The sequence below is a fragment of the Podarcis erhardii genome (genome assembly GCF_964252035.2).
Source record: "Podarcis erhardii genome assembly, chromosome: 5".
Taxonomy (NCBI): Eukaryota; Metazoa; Chordata; class Lepidosauria; order Squamata; family Lacertidae; genus Podarcis; species Podarcis erhardii.
Genome location: NC_138509.1, coordinates 15,055,747 through 15,070,284, shown reverse-complemented (window position 1 = coordinate 15,070,284; position 14,538 = coordinate 15,055,747). Strand labels below are relative to the sequence as shown.

The 14,538-nt window shown below is 42.3% G+C and overlaps 1 protein-coding gene across 1 annotated transcript in view; it reads left to right on the top strand.

The window, feature by feature from the left end:
- NDST2 (N-deacetylase and N-sulfotransferase 2) overlaps positions 1–14,538 on the top strand; it is a 107,689-nt gene that overhangs the window by 43,440 nt on the left and 49,711 nt on the right. Inside the window, exon 3 of the mRNA XM_081864266.1 lies at positions 11,236–11,389. The gene's annotated coding sequence lies outside the window, so the exon portion shown is untranslated. The remainder of the gene's footprint in view (positions 1–11,235; positions 11,390–14,538) is intronic.

Genomic DNA, 14,538 nt, shown 5'->3' with positions numbered 1-14,538 from the left:
GCAGGGAATTTCGGCGTACTATTATTTTGTGTGGCAATAGTTCACTACCTTGTCACACCTACCTCTGTTTCCATGTTTGTTAGAGTGCTTACATGGTGTGTTTTTTATGCAGACGTTAAAATTGTAGTAAAGAGTGGTCTCATCAGCTATGAGCCCATGGAAAAGGAATACAGTGGTACCTTGGTTTAAGAACAGCCCTGTTTACGAACTATTTGGTTTATTAACTTCTGCAAAACTGGAAGTAGTGTCCCGGTTTGCGAACTTTACCTCAGTTTAAGAACGGAAGCTGAACAGTGGAAGGGCACCGGCAGTGGGAGGCCTCATTAGGGAAAGCGCGCCTCGGTTTAAGAATGGTTTCAGTTTAAGAACAGACTTAGCAAAGGATTAAGTCCGTAAACTGAGGTACCACTGTATTGTACGGAGAGAGTGGCTTGGATCCTAAGAGGTTAACTTAAGGAACTTCCGAGAGGAAAACCTTTCCATCCCACCCTCCCCCCGCAGCTACCTGCATAAAAAAGCCTCTCTGGAGTTTCAATATCTTGAAAATTGTAGAATGGAGCAAGGAGGAATTGCCCAAATTTGGGCAAGCATCTGCCCAGCTTGGAGCAGTTTTCCGGCAGAATTAAATTCCTCTGTGATAGATGAGCCTTACTCCCAGCCAAGTGTGCTCACAGTTGCAGACTAACATATAAAGCTTCCTTATGGGGAGTTATGCCAGAGAAATCCAAGTGCTAGAAATGAGATTTGTTCTGGGCCCGACACATTTTAGGGGGAAATCCTTCTGAGGCCTGTTGCAGCGTCTCAAGTGCAAAGGACACCAGTGACTCATAATATTGCACTGTGATTGGATTGTAGGGTGGCTGCCAGACACAACCACAGTTTGTAAATACTTGTGTGTGAAACCTCAAAAGCCATACAGATTAGAGCCACTAGAGACAAGTCCAGCTTATATTGTCTTTTGTTAACATAATGAATATGATTAATTTGAAGGCAAGTAGGTTAATAGAGGAGGTGAAAGTCTTCTTGGTAGCTTTTGTGTTAGAACAGTGGTTCCCAAACCTTTCTCCCTACAGACAACTTGAAAATTGCTGTGGGTCTTGGCAGATCATTTCAAAAGTTTTCTTCCTGGTGTAGAAATTGTAATATGCTGTACTAGATGCTACATTGTTTTGGTTGTATTTCTTATATTGCATTTTACTGTATCACTTATTTGAATTCAGATTATAATACACACCCCAAACCACCCGAATGGAGCTTCTGGAACATTGGTTGTCCGTGGAACTCCTATGTTAAAATTTACTCAAGGCCTATTTTCTAGTCGTGGTTTGCCTATGCTGGAAAATGAAATTGCCAATTCATTAACTTCTAGGAATATCAATTAACACAGGCATCCCCAACCTTTGGCCCTCCAGATGTTTTGGACTACAATTCCCATCATCCCTGACCACTGGTCCTGTTAGCTAGGGATCATGGGAGTTGTATGCCAAAACATCTGGAGGGCTGCAGGTTGGGGATGCCCGAATTAACATTTTTAGCCGCAGAAAGTGTTTTTTTAATCTTTATGTGACCCAACTGCTGTTATGTACAGTGGTACCTCGGGTTACATACGCTTCAGGTTACATATGTTCCAGGTTACAGACTCCACTAACCCAGAAATAGTGCTTTAGGTTAAGAACTTTGCTTCAGGATGAGAACAGAAATTGTGCTCCAGCAGCACGGCCGCAGCAGGAGGCCCCATTAGCTAAAGAGGTGCTTCAGGTTAAGAACAGTTTCAGGTTAAGAACGGACCTCCGGAACGAATTAAGTACTTAACCTGAGGTACCACTGTAATCAAGAATCCCACTGTGCTGACATCATTCACACCCGCCGGTGAGTGTGCTGACATCAGACACCTGCGCACCCACAGTGTGTGCGGCTCCAGGCACCCATGGTCCTGCAGCCAAGCTGGTGGCCTGTTCAGAATTGTGTCTTTGTTGTCACGTGCCCTGTTTCTGGATGGATACCTTTCTGGCAAGCGGGCCCCACCACAGGAATGATCAAGCTAAATTTTTAGAAAAGATGTAGCTTTAGAAACTTTTAACAGTATTGAGCAGGATGGAACCCGAGATTCTGCAGACAGTTCCATGTAGCTGGATCCCATTTCTTAAAACTCATTAGTTACAGCCAGCTATATCACAGAGCAGGGGACGCGGGTGGTGCTGTGGGTAAAATCTCAGTGCCTAAGACTTGCTGATCATAAGGTCGGCGGTTCGAATCCCCGCGGCGGGGTGAGCTCCCGTCGTTCGGTCCCAGCTCCTGTCAACCTAGCAGTTCGAAAGCACCCCAAAGTGCAAGTAGATAAATAGGGACCGCTTTATAGCGGGAAGGTAAATGGCGTTTCCGTGTGCTGCGCTGGTGCTGGCTCGCCAGATGCAGCTTCGTCACGCTGGCCACGTGACCCGGAAGTGTCTTCGGACAGCGCCGGCTCCCGGCCTCTTGAGCGAGATGAGCGCGCAACCCTAGAGTCGGTCACGACTGGCCCTGATGGGCAGGGGTACCTTTACCTTTTTATATCACAGAGCACTTGGGCAAATGGCTCTGCTGAATCCCTGTGAACTGAAGTAGGTTGTGATACAAGGAATTGTCCCTTGACTGCAGATTTAAGCAATCATCACAATTCCACTGCCCAGATACATTGTCTGCAGGTAAGGATAACTGAGTGGTCTGCTTTGTTCATTTGCTTGTTGCGATTAGCTTCTGAAGATAACTTTCCACAAATTTTCTCCATTGTAAATTCACTTTTGGTTCACATTCTCTTGTGTGAATTTGCTCTCATGAACTTTGCTGGTGTTGTGAAAATTAACTGCTCTTACAAGCTGGTGAGTTGAATATAGCTCATGGAAAGTTCTGTTTGTTCAGCACTGCTGTTAGGAGCATGTTCATTTTCATGTTCTCAGGAATAAGTTTCTGCTGAATCAGAGGCGTGGTCCCTTTGTAGAACAATGTAATAATGGAAATGAGGTGTGTGGGTTAGCAGAAAATTTCCTCCAGATAGGAGGAGCTTCTGTGAACCAATTAGTAAAGTTTCTTAGAATTTCCAACATCTACTCCGTATCATGTTACTCTTTCTTTAAATTGTAAGCAGCAGGGGCAGTAAGGCATACACTCTCCCTGTCCATGTGACCCATGTGATTACACACCCTCCATTCAGATGTGTTTTCCCTCAACCAGTATTGGAAGTGAGATTGGTGGAGAAGAAATTGGCTGGTGGATGGAAGGTGGCTGCAGCAGTAAAAGCTAAGTGTAGATTTAGGTTAATTTGAGACTTTGGACTTAATGGTCTCAAAGTCACCCCTCTGTAGATTTTAATGCATATTACTTCAAAGTGTGGTGAGCCAGCCCTGCTGTGTTTTTAGGGTGCCGATTTTGGTGAGTGAGACCTGGACTCCTGCCCTGATGGTGCCACTGGTAAGAGAAGTGGATGAGAGATGGGTTCAGTATCTCCTCACCCATGTGCCCTTTTAGCCCTTTAAACTGTACACACACACACACACACACACACACGGAAGAGCTGTGTTTAAAAGGCATAGGTCCGGTGCAATCCTGTGTGATTAAGTTTGAGAGCAAGGTAAATTCACTCTTCCCCATCCAAGACAGTGTGGTTCTGCTCTGATGAAAATGTGTTTTTTAATCTCTGAAAAGTAGCGGGGGAGGAAGAATGGGTGTTAAAAAATGCTCTGTGTTGCAAGACCGCTTTGCAATAAATGAATGGTTCGGTTTCTTGTGGGTGGCGAGATCCACTGCACCGCTGCTTTTGCCTTACTCAGTTTTTACAAAACTGTTTCAGTGCCTTGACTACATGGTGATGAAGCCTGCTGGCAGTAAGGCAAAGTAGCTAGAATTATTCTTGTTAATTAAAAAGGTATCAATTTATAGAATCTGATGCTTTTTGGTACCAAGATAGTATGTTAACATCTGTCAGCATTGTGTTTAAACTTTGAGGATCATCTCCTGCCTCATAGCTTTATAGATGGGCAAGTATATAGGTCACTGTTTCAACCTGTGTGGGTCTATGCAATTTATTCTGGCGTTTTTCAGGCTTTTCTGTATGCAGAACTGCTTGTTAGTTAAACAGTGTGATTTTGATCAAGTACAAAAATGTCTGTGCATCCATTGTTAAAACTAAAACAAGTATCCATTCAACTTCTCGTACTAAGTACACACTTTGGATTAAAATTAGTCCTGCTCACTGATTGACAGTCCCACTTTGATAATTTTGGGCAGAACAGCACTGACACCCTTATTATGTTCAGACTTAAATGCGTCTTTGTAGGAAATGTTTTCATAGGTGCACATGTTATAGACAGGGCAATTGAACTCTTTCTGATATGATAGTTAAGAGCTGGTATAGTTGTAATAGCAGAAAAAGTGTTGTCCTGGCCTGCACTGGTAAATCTTCCTTTACAAGTCATTTCAACACTGATCACACAAAAGTAAGCAAGTAAGTAAGTAAATGAAAAATGTATTGGCTCTTAAGTTATGTAAATGGAAAGAGTTGGCTCATAGAGCTTGTCGTTTCTTAAGCTTTACTTGCTGCCCTTGCTCTTTTTACTCTTGTTGACTGAACGGTTGTTAAAGACAGGGAAGTGGGTACGGAAAAGCAGTGATATGCTGGGGAGTGAACAAATAAATATATTTCTATGGGTTTAGAAATGTGAGGTCAATGCTAATTTGCTGTGCCTAATTGAAATCATATTTACATATCGAGCAATGCATTGCTTTTCATTGACAGAAATGAATGCCTTTAATTTCTGTTAAACATATTTTTATTTTTATTTTCCTGTAGTCACTGAATCTTCTCTCTGCCACCTATGAGTTTCCATCTTCAAAAAGCAAGGAGTACTTAATACCATATTTTTCGCTCTATAACACGCACCTGACCATAACACGCACATCGTTTTTAGAGGAGGAAAACAAGGGAAAAAACATTCTGAATGAAACAGTGGATGTATCATTTTTGTGCTTCATGCTGTGGCCACAGACATGTGATCTGATGGTGAATTTGGGGTGACCCAATGCAAAAATCCTGAGAATCCCTGTGGATCCATGCTTTGTAACCACGTTTTTGCACCATTGCAGCCCCAGGCAATAGTGGGTGCGTGATTTTGGGGGGGCAGGCTGTAGCCATGGACATGCTATGTGATCTGATGGTGAATTTGGGGTGACCCAATGCAAAGATCCTGAGGATCCATGTGGATCCATGCTTTTTAACCACATTTTAAGTGGGGAGGGAAGGAAAAACACAGAACGGACAAGGAGCACGAGAGGGGTGTGCAGAGAAGCAGCTGGCTAAGAATGCAGGAGAGGGGTATAACGGGAGGGAGGAAAGGAAGGCAAACGTTTTCCCTCACCTACCCACCCAAGCCAGCCAGCGCTCGCGCGCTCTCTCTCTCTCGCTCTCTCTCTCTCTCCTGCATGTTTTCAGCAGCACGGAGCGCAGAGACGACACTCTGCTTTCCCCTCTACTTGCCTGGAGGGGAGGGGCTTTCCCTGCTCTTTGTTCCGTTTGAGCAAACACAGCAAGGAAACAGAGGTGGGTGGGCAGTAAGACCCTGAGGCAGAATGCAGGAAAGCAGCTGCTTCCTCTTTTCAGGTTTCCCTTCTCCGAGACGCGCGATTTGATTTTTGCCTGATTTTTTTTGCATCCCCTCGCGCCATTTGGCTCCAGGGACCACACATTCGCTCAATAACAAGCACAGACATTTCCCCTTCCTTTTTAGGAGAAAAAATCTGCGTGTTATAGAAGGAAAAATATGGTAATTAAAGCAGTGATTGGGGATGACTCATCTATTTTCATCCCCCGCCCCCACCCCCACCCCCGGCACAGATGCCCACTCACAACACCTGTTAAGCAGCAGTCTATGCCATTTCTTCACACAATTGTAGCATGATCAACATTAGGGGGAAATGCCATCATTAAAGCTAGCTAACATCTGATTTTGCCACTAACCGGTGAAACTGTGAGGTTACTAGAGAGAAGCAGAGAACGGAGGTCTAAAAGCTGTCTAAAAGCTGATCTCCTTGTAGTCTCCAATTCTGCTGCAAACTCTTCTCATAGTAATCTTCTTTGACTTCTAAAGAACTGTTATTGAAACTATAATTTTAAAATGTGCTCCAGTCTGTACCCAGACCAAGGGTTTCAGGAGTCCAAAAAGTTATTTATTGGCACTGCATACTGTTGTGAAAATTCTAGGCTTTGAATTCTGGATATATTGAGGAATATGCACATAACAGTGAGCGTATTCAGGCCATAGCAAAATGGCCAGCTACCGTCAGAGACGTTGTGTGTCTCAATAAGGGAAGTTGCCTAGAGTCCCTGGAGTCTTCCCTTTGGCTTTCTGAAAATTGAGTCCAGCCTTCCTAATCTTTATATAGTTTCCGCAGAGGACCAAAAACAAAAAACCAACTGAACAGAACAGTTTTAAAATCCAATATAATGTAGAAAGCATTTGTTTTAGCTCTGTCTTGTGCAACAGGCCCCAGCAGTCAACTGTACTCCCTGTGTGATAGAAGACAATCAAAATGAGGTAGAGTTTCTAACATTTGCCTTCAGTAGGAAAATACATTCGCTTATCTTGATGTATTTCATCTAAACAATATGACCCCAAGCCTTCAACCTGTGTTGGGTGGGGTTTCAGCCTCCCTAAATAAAAACTCAGCTCTGCATCTTTGATTCAGATCATGTAGCTCGGGCTTTGTGTAGATGCATCTTAAAATCAGTCCGCACGGCACTTTCTTTTCTTTTAGCTTGAGCCTAGACTTCATTTGAACTGCCAACTGAACACCGTTTCAATACTCTTCATGTGAGCTGTCCTCATTTTTTTTAAAAAAAAAGCTTTTTAATGCATAACAGCCTAAACATTCATTCATTGTTTGTTAGGTGCCATATTTGTTGGACTGTCTTCAAGGGCAGCCCCATATAGAGCACATTGCAGTAGTCTAAATGTGAGGTTGCCCAAGTGACTGTCCCAGCATGTTGGTGTTAACTCAAGCACATTATGCCCAAGCAAATTGGCTCAAGCATATAATGACCACTCACTCAAGTGCCTTGTCAAAATAGGGAATATTTGCACCTGGCATTTTAATGTAATCCTTGAGATTCCAGGAGGTTGTCTCTAGGGTTAATATTATGGCCACCTCCTTCAACCTGCTCAGGATCATCCCCTCTCCTAGGGAAGCAATAATTCCATTTGGGACCCAGCTGGTTAGCCCTCTCTCACTAGATTGTTATAAGGTGGAATATGAGTGGTACAAACAGGCTGCACCTTGCCCTTCTGCAAGCACCTTGTCCACATCCTTGGGCCATAACAGCTGAATTTAATCCATCAGCATATGACTGCATCTTATTCTGGACAAATTCACCAAATTCACTGCAGACACAGTGGCGTCCAATTCATTGCAGATGCAAGCTATTTTATCCTCCAAGTGCTTAGCAAATAAATCAGAGGTGAGAGTCTTGCAGCCAGATTAGTAGTTCTCCTTATCTAACTCATTTTTGTTTAACAAATACCATGGGGGGTGCATTGGGATTGTGGCAGTGGGAGGAGGACTTTAACTGTTTCCCCCTTGTCACTGTCTCGGTCAGCATTGGGAGGCCCTGCACCAATTATTTGCAATGGGAACTTTCCTTGGTCTGAAATTCCTTGGCTTGAAAGGACAGCATTAAGAGTTGGAAATTTTCCTTGCATGAAAAATTATGCCAAAGGAAGCTCCCCAGTCTTAAAAGCCTTGTGGCTGCAATACTGGTGACCAGAGCCAGTTTGAAGTATTTATTATTTATTTATTTATTTGCTTAGTATTTTTTTACCTGCCCTTCCCCCTGAGGTCCCAGGGTAGGTTAGAATAAGTTACCAAAACAACAACCACGGTTAAAATTGTGTCCACTTTAAAGATCCGGATATTTACATATAAAACCCTAAAAACTCTGGACTAGGTTACCTGAAAGAAATGTCTTCCCCTCCACTGTCCAGTAAGCACATTAAGAACAACAAATGGAACATGCTTCACTTTGCAATTGGAAACACTGTGGTGGCAGCAGTGTTATGGAATGCTCTCCCTGCTGGAATATAAGGAGTTCTGTCAGTATTGGCATTTTGCTGGCTCTTGAAGACATATGTGTTTAGACACGCATTTCCCTGATCTCCTGACTTGATCCTCCAGTTTCAATTGGTGTTTTACCTATTCTAATTGTTATGCTGGTTTAATGGATTTGCTTATTGTAGATTTTAATTGTTGCATTTTAATTTCAGCGTTTTGATGGAGCTGTTTTATTGTATATTTTAATTGTGTGCAGGCAGGTCCCTGTTTGTGCGGGGGGGGGGGAGCGTGTTCCAGGTCATATCACACGTCAACACATTCTGCCCCCACCCCCCAAAACAACACATGGGTCAGCAGTTGCACATCAACTGGACGAGTGCAAAATAGTTGCCGCCTGTATGGCTATATTCCTTTTAGTTGGTTTTATAATTGTAAGCCACTTAGAACCTTTTTTTTTTTTTTTTTTTGCTAGTAAACAATAGATTACTGGGACGCGGGTGGCGCTGTGGGTTAAACCACAGAGCCTAGGATTTGCCAATCAGAAGGTCGGCAGTTCAAATCCCCACGACGGGGTGAGCTCCTGTTGCTCGGTCCCTGCTCCTGCCAGCCTAGCAGTTCGAAAGCACCTCAAAGTGCAAGTAGATAAATAGGTACCGCTCCAGCGGGAAGGTAAACGGCGTTTCCATGCGCTGCTCTGGTTCGCCAGAAGCGGCTTAGTCATGCTGGCCACATGACCCGGAAGCCGTACGCCGGCTCCAGCGGCTAATAAAGCGAGATGAGCGCCGCAACCCCAGAGTCGGTCACGACTGGACCTAATGGTCAGGGGTCCCTTTACCTTAAACAATAGATAGATTAGATTAGATTAGTTTTTTTAAAAAAATCTCGGTAGCACATTAGAGACCAACCAAGTTTGTTCTGGGTACAAGCCTTCGTGTGCATGCACACTACTACTTCTTCAGCATTTATTTTTTAATTTATTTCGACTGTGTCAGACCAACACGGCTACCTACCTGAAGATGATAGATAGATAGATTAGATTAGATAATATTGGTGCCACCTCACTCCAAATCTCCTGATGACCTCTCCCAGCAGCTTCTGAAAATTAGCTTGGGGAAAACAAGGTGGAACCCTGTGGGGCAGAGCAGAATGCGTTTTGCTCAGCTTTGCTCATTTCTGATTGCAATTTAAGATGTTCATTATTACCTTTTAAAGTCTTAAGCAGTTTAGGGGCAAGATAATTTAAGGGCAGTTTGTTCCAGTTATAATTCTGCCTGTTCCTTACAGTCAGTTTGACAAGCCTCCCTATGTCCCTTGAGTAGCTGAAGTAGAGTTAAATGGAGGTGGGGGGGACATCTCTATGGATTATGGATCTCCCCGTCATGAAAGATTCATTTTGCTTTTTCTCTTACTATTGCATTTTACTATCAAGTAAAGACCTCTTCATTTAGGCGAGTTTCGATTTGCCCTTCTGTTAGACTTGTAGTTATATTGCTTTGCTCTACTGTGCATCAGTTACTGTGATTTATCTTTTTGAAGGGGGGTTTGTAAATTTTAATTTGCCTTCAACAGTGTTAAGGTAGAGAGGCAGGGTAAAAATGGGCTAGATAAATAAAAATGTAGTTTAGGAATGGGAATGCAGCAAGAAGATTTTGATTGTTTTATTGGGGCACCATTTTCAATTTATCATATTAATGGGACCACATAAGGCACTCTATTGTGTAGCCTTATTTACTCAACAGCAGTGCAATATTTCAGAAGGCAGAAGACAACCTAGCTGGCTGCTAAAGTTCTGCTGATGGTTTTTCCTATACCATTTAAATATTTATGATGTAATAGAGGAAATGGAAGGATTTCGGACCATACATACATCTCCACATTTTCTCCAGGGAATTGAACCATTAAAAATTTGGGTTCACTTCTGATTCATCAGCATTTTTTTTAACTCTCCAGTTTTGTTCTGGTTTGGACATTAACTTTAAAAAGAGGTTTAGTAACCGGTTCAGACATGTTGAACTGTTTGAAGTAATATTTCATGCAGAGTAATTTCAACCTCTTACTTTCAGGGTAGCTGAAAAGGGTTAACTTGAGATGCAAGTTTATTTGTAAACTTTTCTGAAGGTTTTCACATACAGAAATACAACAGGATAGGAAGAGGAAAATAAAACATTAACAATGAGATAGACAGTAAAAGGGAATGGGAGGGGAAATATTTGGTTTTTTGAATGTGCTATTCTTGTGCTGTGGAATGTAAGGAACTGTGACTCTTCCCTAGGCCTTGAGCATGTTGTCAACCAAAATTGTACTGTTAGATGGCCACATTGTGATTTTGTGTCTGTTCTGTATTCTGTTACATAATTTTTAACCAATTTCAGATACAGAATGAAGGCATATACAATTCCTGAGCTTCATTGTTCAAAAATGCCAAAGCAATAGTTATTAGCAGATTATACCCAAGAGTTGTATTTTTAGTTGTATCTTACCTTATTATTAGGGATGCGGGCAGCGCTGTGGTCTAAACCACAGAGCCTAGGGCTTGCCGATCGGAAGGTCGGCAGTTCGAATCCCTGTGACGGGGTGAGCTTCCATTGGCCGGTCCCTGCTCCTTCCAACCTAGCAGTTCGAAAGCACGTCAAAGTGCAAGTAGATAAATAGGTACCGCTCCGGTGAGAATGTAAACGGCGTTTCCGTGTGCTGCTCTGGTTTTATTAGTCATGCTGGGCACATGACCTGGAAGCTGTCTGCGGACAAACACCGGCTCCCTCAGCCTATAGAGTGAGATGTGCGCTGCAACACCAGAGTCGTCTGCGACTGGACCTTACAGTCAGGGGTACATTTACCTCTATTATTAATTATTTCTAACTAATTATAGATGTATTACATCTTGATTTTTATGTCTTTGAAATAGTCCAAATTAGTGCCCATCACATTAGGGGGCCCTGCGAAATGGCTGCTTTAGACAGGAGTAATTCCTAGTGGATGAGGCGTCGCAGTTGGTTCCATTACATGCAATCTCTTTGAGAAAGTAGAGTGTATGCTATGCCCTTCTGAAGTCTTATCAGGTTATAGCATGCTTTCAGCTCAAAACTGTATTTTGAAATGTTATGTCATAGAATAACAGGGATGAATAACCACAGTCTCCTCTTGTTCTTGGACACTTAGGTTTCCCAATACTGAGGGATTTGTAGTGGCTGCACTGGCCTGCATGTCTTTCCTATGCAAGATCTCCTTCAGACAATACCAACAAGCACCACCAACTTGTTTCTTACATCCAAAGCTACTGTGTGCGAGATGTGCTCTTGAACAGCATTTGCAGGTAAGCAACTTTCACTAATATCTATTGATCTGAAAAGACCTGGTCCTGGAAGACAGAATGTATGGGCCACCCAGCAAATTCTATTACATGGGCTTCCGCTTCCTCAACGGACTTCAGTAGCAGTCTTCGTGTGGGCATAAGGTTTCTGGATTTGCTTGGAGCAGGGCAGTTAAAAATCTCTAGCGGTTGCCAGACTCCTTGGATGGTTACTTGAAATTGTTAAAATATGGGAACCTGGGGAAAGGGAGCCATTCAGTCAGAATGAACTTGCCTTGGTTTTGCTTTTATTTAGATGAAGGTGGAGGAAACCTTTTCTAGCTTGAGAAACAGTTTAATTGTTCTGTGTTGAATTTTTTCATCTTGAGCTGTAATTATATACCACATCTAAACAATAGGTTATACATTGGGAACCAATCAACCTTTTTCCTTCTAGCAAAAACAGCAATAGACCATGTATGGACTCAGGAACCCCAAGCCAGTCTCATCCTCAGTTCTCTTTGGGGATCTAGGGGTCACCTACTAAGGCTTCAACCTTAATTGATTAAATGACGTTGCTTCATTAAAATTTTGGATCTGTTGAATTGGGCATTGCCCCAATATCACCCAATCTTTCATTTTAAACCCTTGTCACTCTTCTTTCCTTTGCATGTCCCTTGTTTTCCAGAAAATGGAAGGTCTTTTTCACACTTCCATAGACACTTGAGAATCGTGCTCTGAATTCTCCTCTGAGAGTTCCTCCCATTTCTTAGTAGGGGGCATTATTGGAGGAAGCAGCACAGAATGACTTTGCTACACTCATTTTTCGCCTCCCTGGTGCTGTTTTATAAAATGAAGATAAAAGAGTTGTTCTCCACTGCTGTTGGGCACCTTTCCCATTGGGAAATAGATTACCCAGAGCCCTCTGCAATGATGCTGGGGCCTTGTGCTAAGATCCCTATTTCTGGTGGGAGAGGGAACCCAGCCAAGAAGGCACACTTCACTGCTGCTGGCACAACCTTTTTGTGTGTGTTTTTAATTGGTTCCTGCTTTGTTGCCTGGATGGGCATAAAAAAGGAAAATTTATTCCAAGATGGTCTTTGGGAAGAGCTGAATGTATGCCTGCAATTACGTGTGAAAGATCATCTATTGAGTTCCACTGTCCACCTGGGGTTTGGAGGTGGGTAGATGCGAAACTTGTTAAAAATCACAGCCCAGAGAAAGTCATATCTATCTATCTATCTATCATAATAATAATAATAATAATAATAATTAATAATGATTTATTATTTATACCCCGCCCATCTGGCTAGGCTTCCCCAGCCACTTTTGGCGGCTTCCAAAACAAATATTAAAATACTGTACTACATCAAACATTAAAAGCCTCCCTAAACAGGGCCACCTTCAGATGTCTTAATAATAATAATAATAATCTATCTAGCAGAAATATATGCAAAAACATTTGTCTTGCTAAATATTAAGAGGAACCCCAGTAAAGAGACAGATGTAATAAGAAAATATTATATAATCAGTAAATTAACCAACTAAAATCTGGTAGATAATCAGTTTTAAAGTTTGTTTAATTGGGTTTCAGCCCTATGAAATACTCATTTTTAATGTGCGTTTAATTGGCTTGCAGCGTGAATAACTACACTTATTTTAATGGAGCCCTGACTTTAACAAGATAAGCAAACAGCTTATTGTGAGTGTTTGAGAGGTGTTAAACCCATTCCTTATCGGTGGTTTATTGGCTGCACATTGCACACACATCCCAGTGAGAGTCCAGATCATACCCTCCCTTCCAAACACATGCACCACAGGATCAAAATACACATTTTTAAGCTGGGGGGGGGTCAGAGAGAAGAAGCTGTAACAGTATAAGAATCAAAACACCCACCACATCTCTGCCCTGCTGCTTCCTTGTTCAAAAATCCTTCAAGCTGCTTTTCTATTGCTGTTTTAAACTGGTATCAGGAGGCACTTTCAGGCTTGTACATATTGCTATCTCTTGCTTGTAAGTGGTTGGTTGATTCAGTAACTATTTGCTATGCAGCCCTGTACAGTAGACAGTCCTGGTCCACTCAAAAATATTTCTTAGTTGCTTCAATGGGGATTATTCTAAAGTAAGTGAGCTTTAATGATGCCCTTTCAGTTCTATGCCTGGAAATAAACCTATAGAAATGCAATGCCTTATTCACTTCCTAACAACTGGTCAACCCTTTTTGCAATGTTGTAGTTAATGCTAACTTGGCTGAAATAACTTCTCTTTTTCCAAGAAAACAAATTCAGACTGTGATCCTAATCACTCATGCTAGTGAGTGAGCACCATTGACTTGCCTCTGAGTTAACATGTATAAAATTACGCTGCAAGTGAGTGTTGAACAAGATCTTTGTTTGGGAGCCATTATCCACTGAAGTTGGGAGGCAACATAAGACCTCCAGGTCATAGTCAGTATGTTGTGCTTCCTGTGTGTGTTTGCCAAACTGAATATACAGCAGGGCTTTTGTGACTTTAAAGCCAGCTCTGGTGCTAGTGTTTGCTTAGAAAGCTGGGGAAAGCATTTGTCACGCACCGAAATGTTTCTAGATCTTGAAACTGACTTCTGTGCTCTTTGGAGAGCCAGTGTGTTGTGGTGGCTTCAGTGTGGACTATGACCAGGTTGGGCAAGGTTCAGATTGCTGCTCAGCCATTGGGCTCATTGAATGACCTTGAACAAGGCACCCTCTCAGCCTAGTCTCAAAGGAGTTGTGAGGATGGTGGGGGTACACACCATATATGTTGCCCTACATTTGTGGGTGGGAGAAAAATGTTATAGAAGGTGATGGTTATGGCCACATTAATAAATGTATAATTCATTATAATTTAATTAAATTATGGTGGGCCGGGGTCAATGAAGTTAGCAGATGATGGCTATTATTTTAAAATATATAAGATGTTCAGTTGGTGATCGATTGATGTGCAGAATGTTTTAGCGGAGATTTATTAGTAATGATCACAGTGGCTTCTCAGATTAGGATAATGCAAACAAGCTATTGGGAGGGCTTATAAATAGAGCAGTATTGTATCAAATGCCAAGTATGCATGAATGCATTTTGAATCAGGCTCTTTCAAAGGGGCAGGTTTCCTGATTTATGTATGTAGTATCTAATATGTAAGGACCACCGGCACCCTT